Raw genomic sequence first — 25,254 nt, forward strand, 5'->3', positions numbered from 1 at the left:
AGTAATCTCTATTACACGAAAACTTCTATCGAAATGCTGTTATTACTAATAAAATTCAGCTTGTTTTAATAACTTGTTGGAGAAACAAATGAAACCCAAAACGAATGGTGACTATTTAACTTTAAAACTGTGAGCTCAGTTGTAGGCTGGGCCTGGAACACTTGCCTAGCATGTGCAAACCGGCAGGCTCAGTTTCTAACATATAAATGTCCTAGTTTAATTGCAAACTACACAGCATAGAATCATCTGAAAGCAAAACCTAGTTCAGATTGATCTGTGGACAGATTTGTGGAGAAGTGTCTGTATTGCTAACTAATGTATGACAATGCAGCCCCCTGTGGACTATAGCATCCATGCAGAGGTTGTCCTGCATAAGAAAGCTAGCTGAGCAGAGATCAGTGGGCAAGCCAGAGAGTAGTGCTCCTTTAGAGTTTTTGGTTTAAGTTCTTACCCTCACTTCCCTCAGTGATGGGCTATGACCTGAAATTATAAACCCTTTCTTCCCCAAATTTGCCTTTGGCTAGGGTGTTTTATCACTGCACGATGAAGGACACTAGAACAGTAAGTAAATAACTAGTCTCTGGGTCAATACATGTAAAACGGCTTTTAAGTGTCAAAGGCTCACAGTTTGAACTGTTTCATGCAGCAGTTACAGAAATAACTCTCTTCTGTCTTTTAAAGAACTTCCGCCCTGTGTATCCTTCCCTTTTTCACCACTCCACCATTTGCTGACACCTAGGAAGTACATTCACCTCGCCTCTTGTCACCTTTAATACCTGTTCTAGGAGTCAGGACATTTGTCATTTTTGAGAGTCCTGTGATAAATATATCAACGCTCCTTTCTCTCAAGGTTTTGATAATGACCTGGCAGTGACTGTCAGTAGATTCACAAAGCAAAACGGTAGGTATGGGACTGACAGCATAACTTAATAGTTTACCCGAATCGATATGTCTTGGTGCCTTTCTTGGGTCTGTTACTAAATGGATACCTTTGCGATTTTCAACTTTCTGAGGAGTTAAAAAGAGGGCAAAGGAGTAAATGGGTAATCAGTTCGAAAAGTTAAATCCCTTTTAATAGCAAACTAGACCAGAAATATTGCTCAGTGGGTAAAGCACTTGTCATGTAAGCATTGGGTCCTGAGTTCTGATGTCTAAAACCTACATAAAGCGACTAGGTTTAGTAGCACGCCATCTATAATTTCTGCACTCTCACAATGAGTTGGAACCTAGAGAAGGGACGTGGCCCAGAAGCACACAGGCTTAATTTGGCATAGGCAGGTACAAAATGAGACCCTGTTTCAGGGATGGTGAAAGGGGAGGATCGACACTTAAGGTTGTCCCCTGTCTCCTCATGTATACAGTGGAACCTAAATATATATACCTAATGTCTCCCTGCAGCACACAAAGAACATTGTGGAAAATGTGGCAAAAGGCTAAACTACACTTCTGTGAGGATGAACAACCTGAGGATGGACAAGCGATGATTTTGTAACATAGGGCTTGACGATTTCTACGGAGTCCCTGAAACTACTCCTTGCTATTTGTAAAGGTGCTTGGAAACATTTCAGAGGTGGCTTGCGATGCCCGGTGCCTGACTCAAGCCCCATTTAATGGCACATTATCTGCCACATCATGAGTAAGTCAGTAACTATTAAGATAATTAGTTCCAGAGTTTATAAAAATCAAAGACTATCTCTGTGTGCTCTGCATGGTTCACAGAAAACCCAGAGGGATCAAGACGGAAGCAGATCCTCAGACATTAGATTGAACTAAAAGCTATAGTGGCATCTTTCCATCCATATCTAGCTTGTCCTGGAAATCCACATTTGATTTCTTTAAAATCAAACTCCAGCTTGCCAATTAAAATGATAATGCTACTCCCCAGCTGAGCATCTTTCCTTCGCTGGTGAATCAGATGTCACACCACAGGGAATTACATGTGACTTGCACTCATTAAAGCTGGACTTCCGGTTCTTAGGTTACAAGGCATGGACTGATATTTTCAGTAGACGATACTTCTCAACTTCTTAAAAATAGCCACGGTGTTTAGCATGTGATAGAGGGACAGAAGGGAAATGGTGGATGTAGTGACAAAGTAAACGAAATGGGGCCCTTGCTGCGAGGAACCTGCAGGTGTGGGGTTTATGTCTTTAACACTGTACTGAAGATCTTGGTGTTTTCATTGTTAAAAGGAAAAAGAACAGGAACAGAAGTGGCCTCATGGTGCAGTCAGGACTCTTAAGGAAGGCAGCTTTGCAGGCATGACAATTAGCACAAGCAGTTGGTTAATTAGAGTCAGTGAAAGCCAAGGATAATTAAAGTGACACTCAGACACCTTAAAACATATATGTGTACTTTCATTAAGTTTTCCTTTAATGTGAGGCCAAACCTTTGCCTGCAGGTCTGAATCCATCATTAGCTAAAACTCAAGCTTTGCCTTTTCAGGCATGGTATGTCACTCACAAATTCTCCTTGTAGCTTCCTTGAGTAGTCCTTGGTAAAGGGATTTTAGTGTAAAATGAAGACAGATTTTAAGCATTATGTTTTTCATGCTTTTATTTTTCACCTACTTTGACTGTGATTTTCTACAAGTTACCAGTTATGGTGGCGGTTTCCAAAGCATTCATAAGAATTTCTATAGAAACAACTATTTTTTCACCCAATATTTTTAGTTTACATAATATTATATTGTACCACACAATTAAAATGCCAAGTGAAATTGTATAATCAGTTATCAGAGCATCACCAGTCGCCACCTAGCACAATAGTTTAATATAGGCCTAAAAGATAATAGTTTATGTGCCAGGGGTCTTCTGGAGAGAATTTATATACCTCTTCACCTAGTAGGGAAGAATCACCGTTAAATCAATAAGTTGCTTTGTTGGAGTTATTTCCTGGTATTATTCATTTAGGTTACAAACTAAGGAGGCAGGGAGAGGAATCAGTTATGAAAACAAAAGAGAGAGAAGGCCAACAGGATGGTGCTGAAAGAAAAGGCACTTTCTACCACGTCTCATGACCTGAGTTTGGTCTCCAGGACTCACATGATGAGAAGAGAGAACTGACTCCCAATCCCCATTCTCTATAACCACATATGTACCATGGCACATGCACGCAAACACATATAATATATAAAATGTAAAGAGAAAGAAAGAGGAGAAAGAAGTTATAACACAAAGGAACTGGGGGGAGAACTCTTCAGGGGGAAGGGGAGAAGAAAGAAAACTAAAGCCTTTTAAAACAAAATCGCAAAGCTAAGTCTATGGGTGGGATAGACTCTTGAAATTGGTTGAGGAACAAAAGGGTAGGAGGTATGTAAAGTAGTAGGGCAAGGAGTGGTGGGGAGAGACCCTGCCTTTCAGGTCCTTGGCTGAAAAGAGAGAAAGCTGGGTGTGGATTCAGGAAGAAACCAGCTTGAGACAAAGTTGGAGGTTTTCGTAACATTTGCTTTTGGCTCATGGATAAGTACATGTCTGCTGATTTGAGCAAAAGGAGCAAGTTTAAAGTAGAGTTGGACAGATTAATGATGTCAAGTGTTACAGAGATTCTAAGGTACCCCTGTCCCTTTGTGTCAACAGCCTACACCTAGCAACACATCGTACTGGGATCCTCCTTGGTCCCTCTGGACCTAGACTCGGGTAAGCAATTTCCAAGCTCCTTCCTGTCATCCATTACAATCTCTCCAGTGTCCTCCCTAGCTCTGCAGCAGACTGCTTGCAGGGGCCACTTCCCTACCCTTACTTCCACCCCCTAGTGACTCAACTAAACTTTATTATGGAATCAGTTTTCCTCATCCCAGTGCATTCTCTTAGCCCCATCCCCACCTTTCCAGCCCATCCGCATTCCTTCCTCAGCCAGCCCCCTATACCTAGAAATGCTTTCTACCCAGGGCGTCCAGTAGTCACACCTAACATCGACTCAGGTAGATGAATTACACTTTCCTTCCTGTCCTCCATTCACACCCTCGGCCCCAAAACATCCTTCTTATAGGAGCCTCTCCTCCCACCTCAGTGCCTTTCACTGGAGACTCAAACACTGGCTTTAGACCAAGGGTCCCCCTGGTCCTTTCATCCCTGTCTCTTCAGACAATTCTTTGCCTTACCATAACCTACATGGAGGAGACCCTCTTTCCAACACTCCTCCAGATTCCGGGGGGCCCTGCCTCTAGGAGTGAACAGGATTCCCTTAGGTCTTTCCTAAAGCTGCTCTCAACCTTTTCTCCTAGCCCACCTTTATTTCTCTCTGCTGCTCACAGACCTATAGAAGTTCTCCATACCAGGCAACCCACAACCATTACACTTTCCTTAGAGAGAGCAATAGAAACAAAGGAACAAAATGCCCACCCACCCAACTAACACAAGACCAGATATCAGCACTTAAAATTGCCATAATCATCCCAACACCAGAGAGCTTACAAATTCATGAAAACTGAGCAACTCACTACTGCGTAAAAATGTTTCAAGATATAAATTAATCAATACATTAAAAACCTTCTAAAATTGAATGAAAATAAAACACAATGTATCCAAATCTATGGGACACAAATAAGTTTATAAGAGTCAAATTCAAAACACTGAGGGAAAACATAAAAAAAAAAATGGAGAGATCTCATATTAACAACTTAAGGACACATCTGAAGGCTTTGGAGAAAAAGAACCAATACTGTAAGTACAAAGGAAGAAATGATCAAACCAGGAGATGAAATCAATAAAATGGAGGCAAAAAAAATCAATGAAATGGAGAATTGGTTCTTTAAGAAAATCAATAAGATAGACAAATCTTTAGCCTAATTAACTAAAACGTGTAGAGATAAGATCCAAATCAATAAAACTAGAGATGAAAAGAGAAACATAACAACAGACATCAAGAAATCCAGAAGACATACTTTTTAAAAATCTGTTCTCCACCAAATTGGAAAATCTAAAAGAAATTAATAAATTTATTTCAAATTTCTTTTTTTAACTAAACTTAAAAATGTATTTATTTATGTCATTTATGTACATGAGTGCTCTGTCTTCATGAATATCAGAAGAGGGCATCAGATCCTATTATAGATGGTTGTGAGCCACCATGTCGTTGTTGGAAATTGAACTCGAGACCTCTGTAAGAGCAGCTAGCTCTTTTAACCACTGAGCCATCTCTCCAGCCCTGAATAAATTTCTTGTTATATATAGTGCACCAAAGTCAAATCCAAATTGTATAAGCATTTTAATCCCTACTGAGATAGAAGCTGTAATTAAAAGTCCTTCAAGCAAAATAAGTCCAGGGCCAGACTGATTCAGTCCAGAGTTCTACCAGACCTTCAGAATACACCTTAAATTATTCCACAAAATAGAAACAGAAGGAACTTAGCCTACTTCTTTTATAAGGCACAATTAATCTTATTCCAAAACTACCAAAAAAAAAAAAAAAAAAAAAAAAAAAACCTCAGAGAAAAACAAATACTGACCAATTTCTCTAATAAAAATAGATGCAAAAATTCTCAATAAAGCAAATTGAATCCAAGCCCACATCAAAAGGAACATCCACCACGATGAAGTAGCCTTCATGCCAGAGATGCAGGGATAGGTAAGTATATGTAAATTTATAAATGTAACCCACCACATAGGTACTGAAAGACAAATTACATAATCATTTCATTAGATGCAGAAAAGGCCTTAGAGCAAATCCAACAGTCCTCCATGATAAAAGTCTTAGAGAGACCAAGAATACAAGAAACATATATTTTCAGTGTCAATAAATGCCATTCGTAACAAGCCCATAGCAATATCAACCTAAATGGAAACACAAATCATTTTTACAAAAATCAGAAAGAAAACAAGATATCCACTTCTTTCTACACACACACACACATACACACACACACACACACACACACACACATTCAATATAATACTTGAAGTATTAACTCAAAAATCTACATACACATCATATGATTTCATACATAAATAACTCAAAAAGTTCCACCAGGTAAACCTTACAGCTGAAAACACATTCAGTAGAGGAGCAGTGGGCAAAATTTACTCACAAAAATCAGTAGCCTTCTTATATACAAATGTCAACTAAACTGAGAAAGAAATCAGGGAAACCACACTTTTCACAATAACCTCAAAAATATAAAATATTTTGGGATAACTCTAACCAAACAAATAAAAGTCTTGTATAATAAAAAATTTAAGACATTGAAGAAAGAAATTGAAGGAGGCATCAGAAAATGGAAAGATCTCCTATGTTCATGGATTGGTAGGATTAGCAAATGGTTAGCCTATGAAAAGCAATCTACAGATTCAATGCAATCCTCATCAGAACTCCAATATAATTCTTTAGAGATCTTGAAAGGACAATTATCAGCTTCATAAAACAAAACAAAACAAAAAACAACATACACACACACACACACACACACACACGCACACACACACACACACACACACACACACACACACACACACACACACACACACAGGATAGCTAAAACAATCCTGAATAATCACAAAACCCATTTCTGGTGATATACCATTCCTAAACTGAAGTTGTACTACAGAGGTACTAGCATAGAAATACCACGCTATTGGCATAAAAGCAGCTATGTTGGTCAACAGAACTGAACTGAAGAGCCAATTATATCTACACATCTATGGACACCTGATATTTGAATAAAAGAACCCAGAAATGCACATTGGGAAAAAAAAAGATAGTATATTCAATAATTGGTGTTGGTCAAATTTGCAAGTAGAAGAAGGCAAATAGATCCATTTTATAACCCTGTAAAATATACAGCTCCAAGTTTATCAAAGACCTCAGCATAAGGCCAGATACCCTAAGTCTGATAGAGGAGAAAGTGGGAAATAATCTTGATCTCATTGGCTCAGAAAAAGACTTTTCAAACGTGGCACTGTTAACACAGGCACTAAGAAGAGCAACTAATAAATGGGACCCCATAAAACTGAAAAGCTGCTGTGTGAAAAAAAAGCACCCAGATAAAGTGACAGGTACAGAATGGGGGGAAATTTTTACCAATTACACATCCAGAAGATGGTTAATATCTAAAGTATAAGAACTAAAAAAAGGTAGACATCAAGAAAACACTTAGGCTAATTAAAAATGGGGTACAGAAATAGAGTTTTAAAAAAATAAAATACAGATGAGTGAGAAACACTTAAAAGAATGTTCAACAGTCTTAGTCATTGGGGAAACGCAAATCAAACCTGCTCTGAGATTTCATCTTGTAACACACAGACTGTCCAAGATCAATAAACCAAAAACAGTGTGTGCTAGTGCAGAACACCCATCGGTGTAGTGTTTATTCAGGAAGCTGGAAATAAATGTACCTCATTGTCCACCTATGTCAGGTTTGTACATAAACTCAAAGGACTCTACATTTTACTACAGAGACATCTGCTTATCCATGTCCACTGCTACTTTATTCATAATAGCTAGAAGTTGGAAACAGCTTAAATATCCACCAATAGGTTTATGAAAAATGAAAATGCGGTATATTTACAGAAAGGAATAGTATTCAACAGTTAAAACAAATGAAATCATAACATTTACAGATAAATGGATGGAGCTAGAAGAAAATCATCCCAACCCAGACCACAAAAGAAAAATACTGTATGTCTTCCCCTCTATGTGGATGTTAGCTTTTAAGACTGCTACCATGAGTAAAAACACAGAGGTTAGGTATAGAGCAAGGGATTCTGGGGGAAATGACAATCTCCAAAGGTAGGGAAATGGAATAAATAGAGAGAGGCACCAGGAAACTGGTATGGGAGTATTACATGAAGAGGGAGGGGATGGGGAGGGGAGACAATCTGGGGAGGACCAGCTAACCTGAAGTGCCATTTGAAGTGCCATATGGAAACCTACTGCATGGCTGCATCTCAAAATATATTTCCGTGTGCAATAAATCTAAATGAGATCATCTTCAAATAATAATATAGGAGACAAATAGCCAACCAGACATCTCTGTCTAATCAGGTTGTTGGCAAAAGGGGCCCTGTGAAAACTCCCAGACAACCCATGCTAATCCCAAGACTATTGAATGGTCTCTACAAACGGATCTTAAGGCCCTATAGCTGCTGACAATACTGAACATGTCGCATTGAACATACGGACATCTATCTGATGGCTAGCTAAAGCCTTTACCCTTCCTGACGAGTGTTCTTTTACTAGGAGATACTCTGCATGCTACTGGAGGAGAAAGGTAAACACCAACTCTGCTGCAAACCCTTGCGTCTACAAGGGTGACTTACTTGCATGACATGCTGGTGCAATATGGCACATATGCTTTCTGTGCACCAGCCACTATCTGATTGGATTGAAGGACCACTCCGTGGTATGGAAACCGTGCCTCACATGGCTTGAGTGGCCAAGAACCTGCGATTAGATAGGCCAAATGGACCTAGGATAAAACCAGATAGATACATTGTTCTCCTACAGGAGTGTAGCAATAAAATTATGCCTAATGCCATTTTACTATAGTCATAGGTCGTTATCTTGGTCAGCCATCATCACAGATGCTTCCTCACACAGTAAATGTGAACAAATACAGAGACCCACAACTGCACAATGTGCAGGAAGGGACCTTGGACCACACAGTGCAAAAACGGATGTCACCATCAAACTCCTCTCAAATCTCAGGAACTATGCATGAGATGAGCCAGAAATGTAATAGCCAGAGAGTATGAATGTTACCAAGGAAACAGTATCTTCCAGACACAGAAGGACTGACACACATATGAACCCATACAGACTGTGACTGTATGCACAGGGCTTTCACAGGTCAAACCAGATGTGTTTTCTATACCGATTGAGACGGGGAAGTTTCCATTTGTAACCAAAAAGCTATAGTCAATTGACAACCACTTGCAGTAGAAGAATTAGTTTCTCCAAAGGAGTCACACTGCATAAGAACCAAACTTAGAGGCCAACCCCATGCCCAGCGATGGATGCCAGCACAAAGCAAACTCAATGCTATTTTGGAGAATTGTTTGCCTCATATTGCTTTCTTTGTCCTTCTTATTCTTTTTTCTTTTTAACTTAATGGCCTTTTGCTTATGTTTTATGGTTACAGATTTTGTGTTTTATGGGATTTTTTTTTGTATGTGTGTAATTCAATTCATGAATTCTATCTTTCTTTTATTTTCTTTCTTTCTTTTTTTTTTTAATTTTTATTTATTTATTTATTTATTTATTTATTTATTTGAGACAGGGTTTCTTTGTGTAGCCCTGGCTGTCCTGGACTTGCTTTGTAGACCAGGCTGGCCTTGAACTCAGAACGACCCACCTGCCTCTGCCTCCCGAGTGCTGGGATTAAAGGCATGTCCCACCACACCCGGTTAATTTATTCATTTTGTTTTACTTTAAAAACAAAACAAAACAAACAAAAACCTTTTCTCTTTGTTCTTTTAAAAAAAATGGTGAAGGATGCGAAGGCGAGGAGGGTTGGGAGAAGGTGAGGGAGAGGAAACCATCATCAGAATATAGTGTGTGGAAATCATTTTCAATTAAACAAACCAGGGAAAAATATAAATTTTAAGAAGTGCACACTACAGTGTTTGGACCATTATTACTTATGGATATTGTCTGGCATGGATTGCCCAGTTTCGGTCATGAGTCAGTGATAGTATCGCAAGACAGAATCTGCCCAACATTCCAATTTAAGAAGAAAAACAAAGTCTGTCTGCTGTGAAACAGTGACTGGGCTCCTAAAATCCTCATGTCTGACTTCTTTCTCGATGTGCAACATATGCAAACATTTTCCATGTTAAAGGGAAAACTATAAAGTAAATTTGTATGAACAATATGATTAATAATGTAGAAAAGTATTTGCTTAATCTTAGGGCATTTGGGTAATTCTATGAAGTGATGAAGGTCTTTAGTATTATCAGTAACCAATGCAAATCCACTCTGCCCAGAATATCAATGAATTCTTCTAGCTCACAGTTTTAACATCATTGAGTATACCCTTTGTTGTAACACCAGTTTTCTACAAGGAATGAGTTGATATCACAGAATACAAAAAGCAGGCAAGACTTCTAGCACGTTCTCCTCTTCCTCTCTCATTGTATTAGTTATTTGACTCTTCGCTATGAAAAAAGTGCCCGACAGAAGCCAATTAAGAGAAAAAAAGATTTAATTCAGTGTACAATTTCAGAGGATCCCAGTTCTTCAGAGTCGGGAGGGCTTGACAGAGTGTCTCAGTATACAGTGGCAGCACCTGTTCACATCAGAGTGGATCAGGAAACAAAACAAGTAACTGGAAGCAGCTGCTTGGCTGTGGTCTTCAAAGACCTGCCCGTAGTGACCTGCTTTTATAATCTAGGGTCCACTTCTTACATTACACAGCCGAACAACAAAGTGTTTAGAATATGAGCTTGTGTGGGGCATTTACAATTCTAGCCACAATAGCGATCCTACTGGTCAGTCAAGGGCAGTTTCCAGGTTGATTTGAAATGTAGTTTAAATACACCAACTTCTGCCTCTTGTAGTCATATCAAGCCTTGTGCCTGGTGCATAACAATGACTAAATTTCTGCTAAGTGAATAGACTTTGCATATGAGGTGGAATTTGTTTTCTACTCATGCTAAACCTTAACGAACATATAAATAGAACCCTTAAAACTAAATATTAAAATGAGAAGAAAACAAAGAATAAATATTAAAGTTCTGCAGAGAAAAGAGATGAAGGAAATCTTGTTTTTAAATTTAATGCAGCTTTGTAAGTGGAGACAAATTTGAAGGAATAAGAAAGGATGTAAATTTATGGAGCAATGTAATGTAGTAATAATGTAATGTACGTAATAATGTAGTGATGATTACATTATTGTACTTCAAATTCTTCAAAAATTTTAAGATTTATTACTTGTTTATGTGGACATGGACGTGTGTCTGTGAATATATGTACATGTACGTGCAGATGCCTGCAGAAGCCAGATGAAGGTGTCCAACCCCCTTGAGCTGGAGTTATAGGTAGTTGTGAGCCACACACTTAGGTGCAGAAAACTGAAAGAACATCAAAGCGCTCTTAAGTAGGGTGCCATCTCCCCAGCAAAGCTATTGCATTTCAAACAGTGTTGTTAATGTTGAAATGTAAATGAAACACAAAGAAGCATTTTGGGGGCTGGAGAGATAGTTCAATGGTTAAGAGCATTTGTTCCTTGCCTATATTACAGTTTCAGGGGAATTCAGTGTCCCTCCTCTGTTCTTCGTGGCATCAGGCACACAAGTGCTACATACATATATGCAGATGAAACAGTCACATACATAAAGTGAAGATAAGTCTTTAAAAATGAAAGCATTTGTAAAGCTAAAACACACAGGGGCTTAATAAGTTAAATAATCCTCCCTTTCTTGCTAGTTTTCAAGCCTCAAGTATTTTATTATACCAATAAATGTCAAAGGACTAGAGTTAGTTTCTGTAGACCATTAAAGCCAATGTTTAACTCTTGGAGACTCGTTTACAATGTATAGTATGACTACTATCTCCTGGATAGATAGATAGAGATGATAGATAGATGATAGATAGAGATGGTTAATAGATGATACATAAAGAAAATATAGATAAAGATACATTGAGATAGACAGATAGATAGTAGATGATTGGTTAATGATAGATACATAATACACAGGTAGACAGATGATAGATAATAGATGAGACAATGATGACGTATAGATAGACGATAGAGTTGATAGATGGTACATAGATGATAGACTGATAGATATCTGACCAAAACAAATAGGTAATGCTTATGATAATCAAGGCTAACATTCTAGTACCTGGTAATGTGGCTGTAGACTGTATATTTATTTACTTACTTATTTATTTATTTAATTATCTTCTCTGCATTTCCTTTGTCTTCAGCACATATTGCAGCTAGACATGTTTCTTTACCTGGTACAGTAATACAAACCTTTCTTGCCAGAGAAACTTGATCATTTCTAGACTTTACTAGGCCATATTTTTAATTTTTGTCTTACCTTTATCATAGAACATAGTAATAGCAATAAAATAAAATGATAAATAAAATAAAAACTCTTGGGAAACTCCCAAGTTCTTTCTTCCTTCTCTCTATTGGTGTGTAATTTTTATTTTTCCTCCTAGCAGTCTGGATCAACAATCCTAGCCAGCATGGCAACAACTTCCTTATACTGATGATTCAAAATATTTATTTGTGATATTTTGCATACTTCTTTTTCCCAATCACTTGATAGATTGTCATTACCTCTTTAATGGAGTCCAAGTGCTGTCTTAGTTCATTCAGTTGCTGTAATAAAAATATTTCATATTGGGCAATTTATAAACAAAAGAAACATTTCTCACATATTTGGTGCTTGAAAAACACAAAATCAAGAAATTCAAATCCGAATCAAAACACCAAGAAATTCAATTCTGTTGAGGTCTTCTTCTCTGCCTCAAAGGTGGCATTTTTCTGCTATATCCTCACAAGGTGAGAAAGATAAATATCCTCCCTTAAGTTTCTTTTATAATAGTGCCAGTAATATTTATCATCAGAATCCTCATTACTTAACATCCCACCAAAGGGCCTCATCTATTAAAACTGTCACATTAACAATTAACTTAAACATGAGAATGTAGGATGAACACATTTAGAACAAAAGCAAGAACCATTGCCTACAACCTCAGAGACAACACATTTCTACAGAGGAAAAGAAATGAGAGAATAAGCATTTGTCTTTTTCATAGAAATAAATGTAATGTAAGGGAGTGTCTGCATGGTTGTGGAGGCTGAAAACTCCAAGTCCCTGAATCTCAAAAATGGATAAGTAAGAGTACTAATGATATTGTCTCAGCCCAAGTCCAAAGGCTTAAGGATCAGCAAGACCAAAAGGGAAAATTCCTATCTGAGTTCAAGTCTGAGAAAGTAGATAGAGGCCTTTGAAGACAGTGGACTCAGAAGACAATGCTTACTCACCCTTTTGTTTACTTCAGACCTCTTTTGCAGTAAATGAGCCCCACTCAGATTATTAATTCACACGCTAATCTCATCCCAAAATGGGATTTGCCTCTTTGGCACACCCAGAAGAGTAACTAAATAAAAGGACATTTATCTTATGGCTTATTCAAGTTAACACATAAAATAAATTATCGTATGAAGGATAAAATAAATGACAAGATTTAGCATGTTCAGAGTGGTTTGGCCATAGCAAGAATAAAAAAAAAGAAAGAAAGAAATGAAGGATGGTTGACATTGCACAGATTAAGGGTGGCCAGTGAGAAGAGTGAGTGGTAAAGCCTTGAAAGCCTTGGAGCATTCTTAACACGAAACGACGGGAGAAACATACAGTTGCCTCTGTTTTCTGTTTGATAACATGTTCATATGAAACAAAGAACAAAGGATTATTAATCAGAAGTATTTGTGCTGAGTCCACTTAACTTCTTTTTTGTAGTGTACCTAACAAAAGCAGTCTTAGATGTCTGGGTGTATTGCTTTTTGAAATTGAAATGTAGGCATATGTACCCTGTAACAAACAGTGTGGGATGAAGTAGAAAGACTGCTTAGAACACACACAATCAACCAATACATCCAAGGAGCTATTAAAACCTACTTCTCTCAAATTATCAAGGGAGGAACTAGGTTCAGTTACTAACTTTTGCACTTGCAAAGACTACAATAGTTCCCCCCCCCCACCCCCCATATCCAGGAGGGAATAAAGGTTTACTACACAGACATTATGTGTGCTAGTGTTAGAGTTGTGTCCACCTGTGGTGGTTTGCATGACAATGACCACATAAGCTCATGTATTTGAATGATTAGTGACCACGGCCACAGTCTCTCTCTCTCTCTCCCTCCCTGCCTGGAGCCCACAGATAAGGCGATCAGCTATGTCTCCAGCACCATGCCTACCTGTGTGACACTATGCTTCCCATCGTGACTGGACTAACCTCCTGAAACTCTAAGCAAGCTCCAATTAAATGCTTTCTCTCATAAGAGTTGTGTTAGTCATGGTGCCTCTTCACAGCAGAAGAACACTAATTAAGATACCATCTAATCCTCCTTTAGAGTGAGTGTAACGAAGTTTGTTTTAGGCTTCTGGAAATTTTTATTTATGAAAGAATTATATAGGCTCTTTACCTATAGTGAATAAGGGATGGGAAATTGGAATCAAGACAGTTTGTAACGCAGCCACCCTGTGAGATCCCTCAAAAAAAAAAAAAAAAAAAAAAAAAAAAATTTAAACTTACTGTTTTCCTGGAGTCAGTGTAGGCAACTTATTAACTTGTTTCCTGTTACATTTTCAAAGGCACAGTGGGCTTCTTTAATGGTAACATTAAATGAAGGCTTACTACTCAAAAAGTATCACTGTTAGCTCTTAAAGTTTTGACCATTAAATTTATCCTTTGGAGTGAAACTAAAATATCATCCTTAGGCTTCTGGGAGAGTTGCTTTCTGAAATGTTCACACAGGCCTCTTGTGTGGTGAAAATTCATGGTGGACTACAAGTCTGGGCTGCATATAGCAGCCACTATTTGATGAGATACATCCAAGATACTCACTACGTTTATGTCCTTCAATGAGTCAAAAGAACAGAGCATATTTAATTGATTTCTAACTGATTTTTCAACAAAGGTCTCTCTCTCTCTCTCTCTCTCTCTCTCTCTCTCTCTCTCTCTCTCTCTCTCTCTCTCTCTCTCTCTCTCTGAAAATAATGGAATCATATGCAACAAGAAATAAAGGCATATTACTCAGAAACAAGTTTTTGGTGGCTGTTAGACCTTTGTCCACTTATGTTCTAAATGTGCCCAGCAAGGCCAGTCTTAGGCTTCTCAGAGTGCTGGTTTTTTTGTGCTTTTTTGTTTGTTTGTGTTGGTTTGGCTTTGGTTTTGGTTTTTCGAGACAGAGTTTCTCTGTGTAGCCTTGGCTGTCCTGGATGGACTCACTTTGTAGACCAAGCTGACTTCAAACTCACAGTGATCCCCTGTCTCTGCCTCCCAAGTGCTGGGATTAAAGGCATGTGCCACCACACCCAGCTCCTCAGAGTGCTGTTTTTGCTTTTGAAACCATTAATGCTCCTTTACCAACAGTGAAAATGCAGGGTGAATTGGAAGGGAAGACTGTTGATATCACAGCTACCCATTGAGGTGCATCCTAGAAACATATTAAAGTTACCCCTCTCAAGGACTCAAAACAGGGAAAGTATTCACTCTTCTTCCTGTTTGCTTTCTCTAAGGCTTCTTTTGCATATTCAGTGAAAACAAAGGATTAGAACTCAGAATTTATTTGCTACCTTAGATCTTTGTACACTTAAAAAATCTCTCTTGTAATACAACTAATAAAATAAGTCTTGAGTTTCTGGGACAGTTGATTTTTGAGGCAGTAAAATGATGGTTAATTGCAAGGAAAGACTGCCTATAATATAGCTCATCTTTAACATATATCCAGGAATCATACTAAATTTCTATACAGAAGTCACTAAAGGGAACAAATCTTCTTGCTTTCAGTTCTTTGTTATAAAAACATCATTTTTATTAATTCTTTGATAATGTCATACAATTTATTTGGTCATATACAACTATCTCCTCCCAGATCCACCCTCAGCCACTTACACACTCAATTTCATGTTTTTTTTTTTTTTTCTTTTTAAAAATCCATTGAGTCTGGTTTGAATTGTCTGATTACTCAGGGGTGTGGGCCTATGCTGTAGTGTGTTTGACCTAACAGGGCTTACACTATTACACTATTAAAGAAAAGTAGCTCTCCTTCTTCCAGCAACATCAAATGCCAATGTCTCTTAAGATTGGCATGGGACTTCATGTCCACCTGCACCACCTCCATGCTGAGATTTGTCTGATTTGAACTTTTGCAGGGCTTATGAACGTCATCCCAATCACTGCGAGGATATATGTGCAACTTTTATGTGTTTGGAAAATACTGTTAGCATGAAGTCATCTAGCGTCTCTGGCTCTCACAATCTTCCCAAGCTCTCTTCTTCTCTGAAGATCCCTAAGCTTTGGAGGAATGGATGGTGTCTTAGTAAGAGTTTCTATTCTGGTTATAAAACACCATGGCCAAATCCAACTTGGGTGGAAAGCATTTATTTTAGCTTACAGCTTATATTCCACCATCTAGGGAAGTCAGGACAGGAACTCAAAGCAGGAACCTGGAGGCAGGAACTAATCCAGGGACCACAGAAGAATGCTGCTTACTGGCTTACTTCTCATGGCTTCTCAGCTTGCTTCCTTATAGCATCTGTGACCATCAGCCTAAGGGTGACATTGAGCTGGGCTCCCCAAAACCAGTTATCAATGAGGAAAATAAACTACATTTGCCTTATGGAGGTATTTTCTCCAATGAGAATCCCCCTTCTTAAATGATACCACTTTATATTAAGTTGACATAAAAGTGGCCCATACAAGTATAATCAAGACATCTCCCTTAGGGCTGAGAACTCCAAAGATTCATATTATCTGTGTTAATTGTCACCTCCTATATAAAGAAGCTTTCATGACAAGAGCTGAATGATGTAGTGGTCAGTGGGTTTAACAAGAAGTCATTCGGAGTCATTTTAATGCTATATCCATGTAGCAAAGCAATATTACATGATTCTTCCTTAAATCTTAGGACCTATCTAGCTATAGGTTCTTGGCCCTTTTAACAGTGCCACATAAGGGTTCTATCTTGTGGAGTGGGCCTGAGATCTAATCATAAAGTAGTAATAGCTCCCACAGTATTTGTGCCATTATTGCACCAGGGCATATTTTTCCTTGCTGGTTATTACTGTAGCTCCCAGTATCCACATGAGTGAGATTAGTGACTACTTTTCTCCTCCAGTAACATACATGGTACCATCCGTCACTATGAAGTCTAGCCAGTAAGAATTAAACATCTTGATTAGTGTCCATATGATCTTTCTATGGTTTATGACTCAAGGGTGTGGTGCGTTCAGAGACCGGATCTTATGGTTCAGTTCTTTAGGGTAAAACAGCAATGGAAATAGTCTGTTATGTTTTGATGTGGCTATAAGTGTGTAAACTTATACATTGATCTTCAGTTCTATTCCATCGATTATCATGTGTATTTTTATACCAGTACCTTGATGTTTGTATTACTACTATAGCTCTGCAGTATAACTTAAAACCAGCAACAGTGATACTTCTAGTTTTTCTTCTGTTCAGTGTTGTTTAGACTATCTTGGTGTTTTTGTGATTCAATATGACATTTAAAGTTTTTTTGAATTTCTGTGAAGAATTACGTTGGAATTTTGATGGCAATTGCATTGAATATACAAATTTGTTTTGGTAAGATGGCTATTTTCAGAAAATTAGTTCTATCAATCCTTGAGCATGGAAGGACTTTCCATCTCCTGGTTCTTTGGTGCCTTTTGAGTGTGTAAAAGCTTTCATTATACAAATCTTTTACTTCCTTGGTAAGATTTATTCTAAAATACATTTATTTATTCATTCTTTGAGTTTTGATTGTATTCACCCATGTTCTCCCAGCTTTTCCAGATCCACACTCTCTTCTCTATCCAACTTTCTGTCTTTAAAAACAGTTTCAAGATAAATTTATGCCGCCCAAATATTTTTGGATGCATGGTCTTCCACTGGAGTAGAATGCGTGTTCTGTAGGGGTGGAACACAGGCTGCCACACTGTCTTCATGTGGAAGTAGGTAGAGTGAAAGCCATCCTGAGGTTCTTTATCTGGGGAAAGGGGCAAAAGGATTCCATGTAGTTTCCTAGGTTGATTTATGAGGCTGAGTGGATGTTATGTGGTGGATAAATTCTATCTGAAGTCTGGGTCACAGCAAGCCATGGTGAGTAAGGTGACTGAGAGGCAGGAAAGTAGATTGGCTCTGGAGATCCTTAACTGGTACCTCAGATTTCTGGACTCCGTGTGGTACCACAGTTGGACAGTAGAAGGGATCACTGATGGGCAGGTCAGCTCTCTACCTGTAGCTGTCTACCTATGTGGCCCTGGAGTAGCTCAATAGGCAGGCAGCCAGATGATTTCTCTTTAAAAATGCTACATCATGTAGCTTTTCATGTTGACAATAATATATTATTAGGCAGCAAGAAATGAATACTTATTACTTGAAAAATATTTATGCAGGCTATTTGAATTATCTGTACATTACTTCTTTTTGGAGTGTAGCTAACAGAATCAACCTTAGGTTTCTCGAACATACATTTATTTATTTATTTATTTATTTATCTATTTATTTTAGTAGTAATATAGGCCTTCTGACCAACAGTGAATAAAGCATAGTGTATTGGAAGGAAGGCTGCTTCGAGCATAGCCACCCTTCACAACGCATTGAAGACCCTTACAAAACTTACATCTGTCAAGCAGTCAAAGAAGAAAATCTTTTTTTATGGCTTCCCAAGAGCTTTTCTTTTCAAAGGCTATGATAGGCATCTTTTCTTTTTGATAGTAATATGTTCATGTAACGAAATGAAGGCTTATTTGAAATACTCAGTATTTGCAGTGACTGCTTTGAGTACTTAATTCCTTTTGAAGTAAAACTAACAGTCAGTTTGCATTTTCTGGGAGTGATACTTTTTGAAGTGGAAATATATGGCTATGTCCTGTGGTCTATTCTGCATGGCGAGTTGGATGGAGCGATTACTTGTAATACACTCACCCACAGAATACAGATATGTATTAAGACTGCTTTTGTCAAAGGGACAAAGAAAGAAGCAAATCTGATGCTTCCTGTTTGCCTTTTCAAAAGCTACTTGGAGTTCTCTTTCCCTTTGACAGTAATGTATTCATATCCAACAAAAAATTAATGGTGATTACTAGAAAATATGTTTGTCTTTACCTCTCTGAAAAAGTCAAGAAATGGGTTGGAGTGCAACTGACAAAATCAGTCTTAGGCTTCGAGGGGTATTGACTTTTGAAGCGGGAATGCTCTTTTTACCTATTGTAAATAATCCATGGTGAACCAGAAAGGAACACTGCTTATAACACAAGCACCTTTTGACAGTCACTCTGGAAACTTAATAACTCTCTATCTCACTTAGAGTCAAACAAGGCAGCATGTTCACTTAATGCCTAACTGTTTGCATTTGGACTATAATAGGCCTCTTGTACCTTTGTCAATAATGTATTCATAATGTAGCAAGAATCAAAGTCCCAATACCCAGATAATACTTGTGCTAGGTGTTAGCACTTTGCCCACTTAACTTTCTTTTGGGGTGCAGCTAATGATATCGTTCTTAGTGTTGCTTTTTGAATTTTGAACATAGACGTCATTGCCTACTGTAAAACTGTATGGCGTACTGGCAACTCAGAATGCTGACAATGCAGCCACCTTTTGATATACATTCAAGAAGTACATTAAATGGATGTCTCTCAAGGAGACCAGGAAGAGAACCTGATAGCTTGCTTCCTGCCTATTTTCTTTTGAAAATGTTACGTTAATAGGCTGCTTTTCCCTGTGACAGTGATGTATTCATATCCAACAAGAAATGAACGTTTGTTTCTCAGAAAGTGTTCGTGTGGAGATACAGCCATCTCCACCTAACTTATCTTTGAAGTGCATCTAACAAAGTCAATTTCAGTTTCCGGAACTTGTTTTTAGAAGTGGCAACATCAGCAGCTTTTCACTAGTGGTGAACAATGCAGGTAAAACTGGAAGAAGAGACTGCTTATGACACTCAACCTCTGAGGGGCATCATGAATCTTAGTAAACTCACTCCTCTCAAGGAGTCAAGGAAAGAAATATGTTTAATTGCCTCCTAACCATAGTTAGGCTTCTTTTCCCTCTGTGTAACCTATCACATGAAACGAGAAATGAAGCCTTATTACCCAGCAAGTATATGTGCTAGTAAGAGATATGTTCATTTCTGTTTCTGAGAAGAACTAACAGAATGATGAATTAGAAGAAATTCTGCTTATTAAACGTGCACCTAACAAACATATCAAACCAAGTGTGTTAGGGGCTGGAGAAATGGCTCAGCAGCTAAGGCCATTTGTTGCTCTTTCACAGGAATCTGTTTTTAAAGGGATTTTAATTAGAATTAATTATATCACTTCTTTTCCTCCTTTCTTCTCTCCAGTCATTCCCAGTTGTCCTCCCTCAAATCCTTCCCACACTTCCCACATTCTAAAGTTGGTACCCACTTTAAAATTATAATCATTAAATCATTACATATATGTGTGTATGAATATGTATATGCTCACATACATATATAAATCTATGTATAACCTGCTGAGTCCAATTTTTCTTCTTTGTGTATATGGTTTCAAGTCTGACTGCTTTACATTGGGCAGCCAGTAATGGTGCCGATGCACAGGAGAGGTCAGCCATCTTTCTCCCAGGAATCAATAGGCCTTATCTGTAGGCCTTTGTCTAGAAGTAGGACCAATAAAGGACAATTCCCTCCTTCTTGTTAACATGTTCATTGGTACTGCTCTTGTTTCAGTCTGGCTTATGGAACAATTTCTAAGAGATGTTGCTTATGGATCAATTTTGAAGAGGAACTGTATCACAGCCTCAGTATTCTGGCTCTTACACTCTTTCCGCTTCATCTTCCAAGATGTTCGCTGAGATCTAGATGCAGGAGCTGTGATGTAGCCACTGGGCCTGGGACTCCACGACCTGTGGATCTCTGCCTTGTTTTCAGTAGTGGTTTTCTGTGATAATCTCCCTTTTCTGTGAAGAAAAGCTTCCTTTGTGAAGAGTGGTAGCTACACTTACCTAGGTACTGGGATAAGATTTAGTAAAACAACATATATTATTAATGTAGCATTTTGTTACCTCTCAGAGGTTGAAAGTGGGCTATTGCTATTTCTGGGTACCACACACTTAGAACACACAACTCATGTTATTACAGCTAGATCTGATTGAAAGCCTCTTTCCTGTGGTCTAGATAGTATGGTTCCAGAAAATATTCCTCAAGCTTCTGAGAGAGGGAAGCTATTAACAGTCTTACCTATCTGCAACACCTATAAACCATGGATGACAATTACCAGCATAGCAAGATATGCATAAAGGAGCAATAAGGGACATTCACATGTTGGGAGAAAGCAACAGATGTTTAATTGGACTTAAGGCTCACTAAAAAGGAGGGAAATCATCCCTGGTGCTGGAAACCTAGCTTGGTTCCTGGGCATTGTAATGTCATGGGCCCTAGACAAATTACCTACTACCACAACTTTTGCTAGATAAGCATTCATTCCTAAATCTCATTCTTAAAATCGTACTTGTAGTTGTCAAGGATTCTTATTTACTTTCCAATTATCCACATGGTGGCTCGCAACTGCTTGTACCTAGTTCCACAGGATCTGTGCCCCTCTCCTGTCCTCTACAGGACACAGATGAGCAATAGGCAAGAATATCAGATACAGGTGTCAGGGGGAAGCCGTGTGCAAGTGCCTGCATGCATGCATTCATGTGTAGGCAAAACATTCATGCAAAATTTAAAAGAAGAATAAGTAAATCATTTATATTATTGACTTATCTCCTGGAGTCAAAGGTGGCCAAACATTCCATTCACGTGTTTTCTGTCTATTTCCTTTTAAAAGCCACAAAGAACATCTTCTTCCTATGATTATAGCATGTTCAGACACAATAAGAAGTAAAGACTTAATGCTCAGAAAGTGTTTGTACTGGCTGATCCATCCTTATTTGTCTACTTTCTTTTTGAGACTTCTAGTAACAAGCTCAGTTTTGGGAGACCAAGCCTGTTTCTTTTTGAAGAGATATTATTGTTAAGAATATATCATGAACTGAAAGGAAAGTCAATAAAACAATCAGCTTTTGAGATACATTGAAGAAGCAGGGCGTGGTGGCGCACACTTTTAATTCCAGCACTTGGGGGACAGAGACAGGCAGATCTCTCTGTGAGATCGAGGCCAGCCTGGTCTACAAAGTGAGTCCAGAGCAGCCAGGACTACAAAATAAATCCTGTCTCGTGGGGGGGGGGGGGTGTCAGAGAGAAAGATACATTGAAGAAACTTGTTAAAGTTATTTCTCTTGGGATTGGAGAAATGAGTCAGCAAGCTAAGAAAACTTCCTGTTCTTGCCAAGTGACCAGGTTCAGTTCTCAGCACACACATGATGGCTTACAACTACCCATAATTCCAGTTTCATGGATTCTTTACTGTTTGACAGTAATGTGTTCACATGCAGCAAGAAATGATGGGTTGTTCCCTAGGGAGTGCTTGTGCTAGCTTTGAGAGTTCTACGCATTAACCTTCACTCTTGTAATGCATCCAGATAAAATCAGTCTTATGCTCTCTGAGTATTGCATTTTGAAGTAGTAATCCAGGCCCCTTTACTGTAGTGAACATTGTGTGGTGAATTGGAAGGAAAGAATGCTTATATAAAACAGTCGCCCACTGAGAAACATACAAGAGCTTATTATGCCAAGTGTCAGGGAACAAATCTTGTTCACTTGATTAACTCTTGGTTTTTTTCCCCAACGTCTACAAATACTCCTTTCCCTTTGACAAAATTGCGTTCACATGCAAAAAAAGCAATAATGGCTTATTATTCTGAAAATATTTGTGCTAAGTTTTGGAGCTTACTTACTGTGATGGCTAGTTTTATGTCAACTTGACACAGATAGGATCGTTTGGAAAGAGGACCTCTCAGTTGAGTAAATACCTACATAAGATTGGCCTGCAGCCTATTCTGTAATACATTTTCTTTCTTCTTTTTTTCTTTCCTTCCTTCCTTCTTTCTTTCTTTCTTTTTTTCCAGACAGGATTTCTCTTTGTAGCCTTGGCTGTCCTGGATTTGTTTTGTAGACCAGGCTGGCCTTGAACTCACAGCGATCCATTTGTCTCTGTGTCCCTGAGTGCTGGGATTAAAGCTGTGCACCACGATGCCCATCTTGTAGTACATTTTCTTAATTAGTGATTGACGTGGGTGGACTCAGCCTATTGTGGGTGGTGTCACTCTGGTTTGATGGTAGTGGGAGCTGTTAGAAAGCAAGCTGAGCAAACCAGGAAGCAGCACTCTTCCATGTCCTCTATCATTTCCTGTGTTGGGGGCTGGTCTGGTGCGTGGTGTATGTAGATGCTGATTTCTGTGCCCTGAAATCTGTTTGTGATCCAGATGTGGGCATTATCCAGTTGATTGATCACTGTTGTATAAACTTTGCTCCCCAGTTATCTCTGATTGGTTAATAAAGCTGCTGAGAGCCTATAGCTGTGAGAGAACTTCCGTTCTCAGTCAAGGGGTCTCAGGTAGGGACAACAAGATAGAGAAGAAAGAAGAGGTAGAGGAAGGGCATGGTGAGGAGGATTGACTTGACGGAGCAGAAACAGCCCAGGCAAGACCAATACGGCAAGTAACTCGGGGCGCATGGCTAGGAAGTAGCCAGAGTAGCACAGAGGATTACAATAGATATACATCTGTCCAGCTCTCATGCACTAAAGCTTGTTGAATAAATCTAATAGGTCTCTGTGTCGTTTTGGGGGAAGCTAGAACAGGTGAATAGAAATGTCCCCCTAAATTATAACACATCTTTTCATTCTGCCTCCAGCTTTCAGCCTTGAATTCCTTCCCTGACTTCCCTGGGTGCTGGACTACAGGCTGCAAGCTGAAATAAACCCTTTCCTTCTGGAGTTGCTTTTGGCAATGGTGTGTAAGCGCCAACAATAGAAACCCAGGTCAGATACTTCTCTCTTTTGGAGTGAAACTGAGACACTGGGTCTCATATTTCTGGGAGTGTTGCTTTTTGAAGTGGTATTACAGGCCTCTACCAATAGTCACCAATCCATGGTGAGTGAAATGGTTTATAGAAACTTATCCTGTAAAGTATGTTCAAGAACTTGATTAAACAAACTTGCCAATTTCAAGTAATCAAAGGAGGAAACATATTGACTTGCTTTCTAATCTCTGTTTTTCCATAGACTAGAGGGGTTTATTCGGCCTTTGACTACATCCCTTTCCCAGAAACAGATGAAGGCGTATTCTTTAGAAAACATTTGTGTTGGTGTTAGAGCTCTGTCCACCCAACTTGTCTTGAAATACAAACAAGAAAATCAGTTTCAGGTTTCCTAGAATGTTCTCTTTTGAACTGGTAACATAGTGAACAAAGCAGGAGGGTTTCTGACAAAGACACAGTGTAACACACACATCCCAGAAACTTACTAAACTTATTTCTATAGTAGTTGGAAAGAGGGCTCAGAAGGTAGCACTTGCTACTGTTGCTGAAAAACAGTATGTTTCCAGGGTGCTCAAAATCATCCTACCTGCATTTTCTCTTCATCTCTTGCCCTCTTCTGCCCTCTGCAGGCTATGAATGGACAAGTCACAAATTCACACCTGCTAACAAATATATGTGTACAATAACAATTAGTGAGGGAAAACAAGGAAATGAATTTGAAGAAGAGTGGGTAGGGGTATATTGGAAGGTTTAGAGGAAGGAAAGGGAAGAGGGTGATGTTAAAATTATAGTGTAACCTGAAAATTTTTAAAGTGATTTAAAAAGAATGAAAAATCTGTATGCACAAACTTTAAAAAACTTTTAAAAAATGCTGCTTCTCTCAATATATGCCTCACGTTCTTTCTGTTTGCTGTTTCAAAGGCCACAAAGGACTTTTTTCACTTTAACAGTGACATGTTCATATGCAACAAGAAATTCAGGCTTTTTACTAAAAAATAACCTCTTGGTTGCCTCCCAGAGATGGAAGGTCAATCCCCCCTCTTGCTGAAGACATCTTGTACTGAGAACAAATGAGAAATCAAGCAGGATCAGACCCCAAAGCCTCCTTCTTGATATTAAAAGATGCTGTGCAAGCTGCCAAGGAGAGAAAACATTGGATGGTCCTAACCACCTGTGAAGCTTATGAACCACAATGATCACCAGTATGGCAAGAAGTACTTAAAGTTGGATGGTTGCAGCCAAATCTTGGCAGTAACCAACAGGTGTCTAATAGGACTTAGCATCTCTTCCCAATGAGGGTTATCGTGCCTGGTACTCTAAACCTAGCCAGTCGTCTGTGCTATAGGTCATAAATCTCAGAGGATAACCTACTAATTCCACTTTTGTAAATCATTGTACTTCCTAAATGCATTTGAAGTACTTATTTTTATACTTACAATTTTTTCTGACCCCTCATCACAGAAGATTCTTTTTGCAGAAAACAAGAACCATAACAGAAAATCACAGCTAGTCAAAAAATCCAGAGAACAAATGGCTGTGGGGTGCTCATCCTCAGTTGATACATCCACAAAACCTCTACCATTATGGTTCAAGGAATACCTCTGAGCCATCTCCTCAGCCCCGGAAAGTTAATTCTTGCTAAGGCAAAGGGTATGTTTTCTTCACTA

Source organism: Acomys russatus, chromosome 15, assembly GCF_903995435.1.
Source record: "Acomys russatus chromosome 15, mAcoRus1.1, whole genome shotgun sequence".
Taxonomy (NCBI): Eukaryota; Metazoa; Chordata; class Mammalia; order Rodentia; family Muridae; genus Acomys; species Acomys russatus.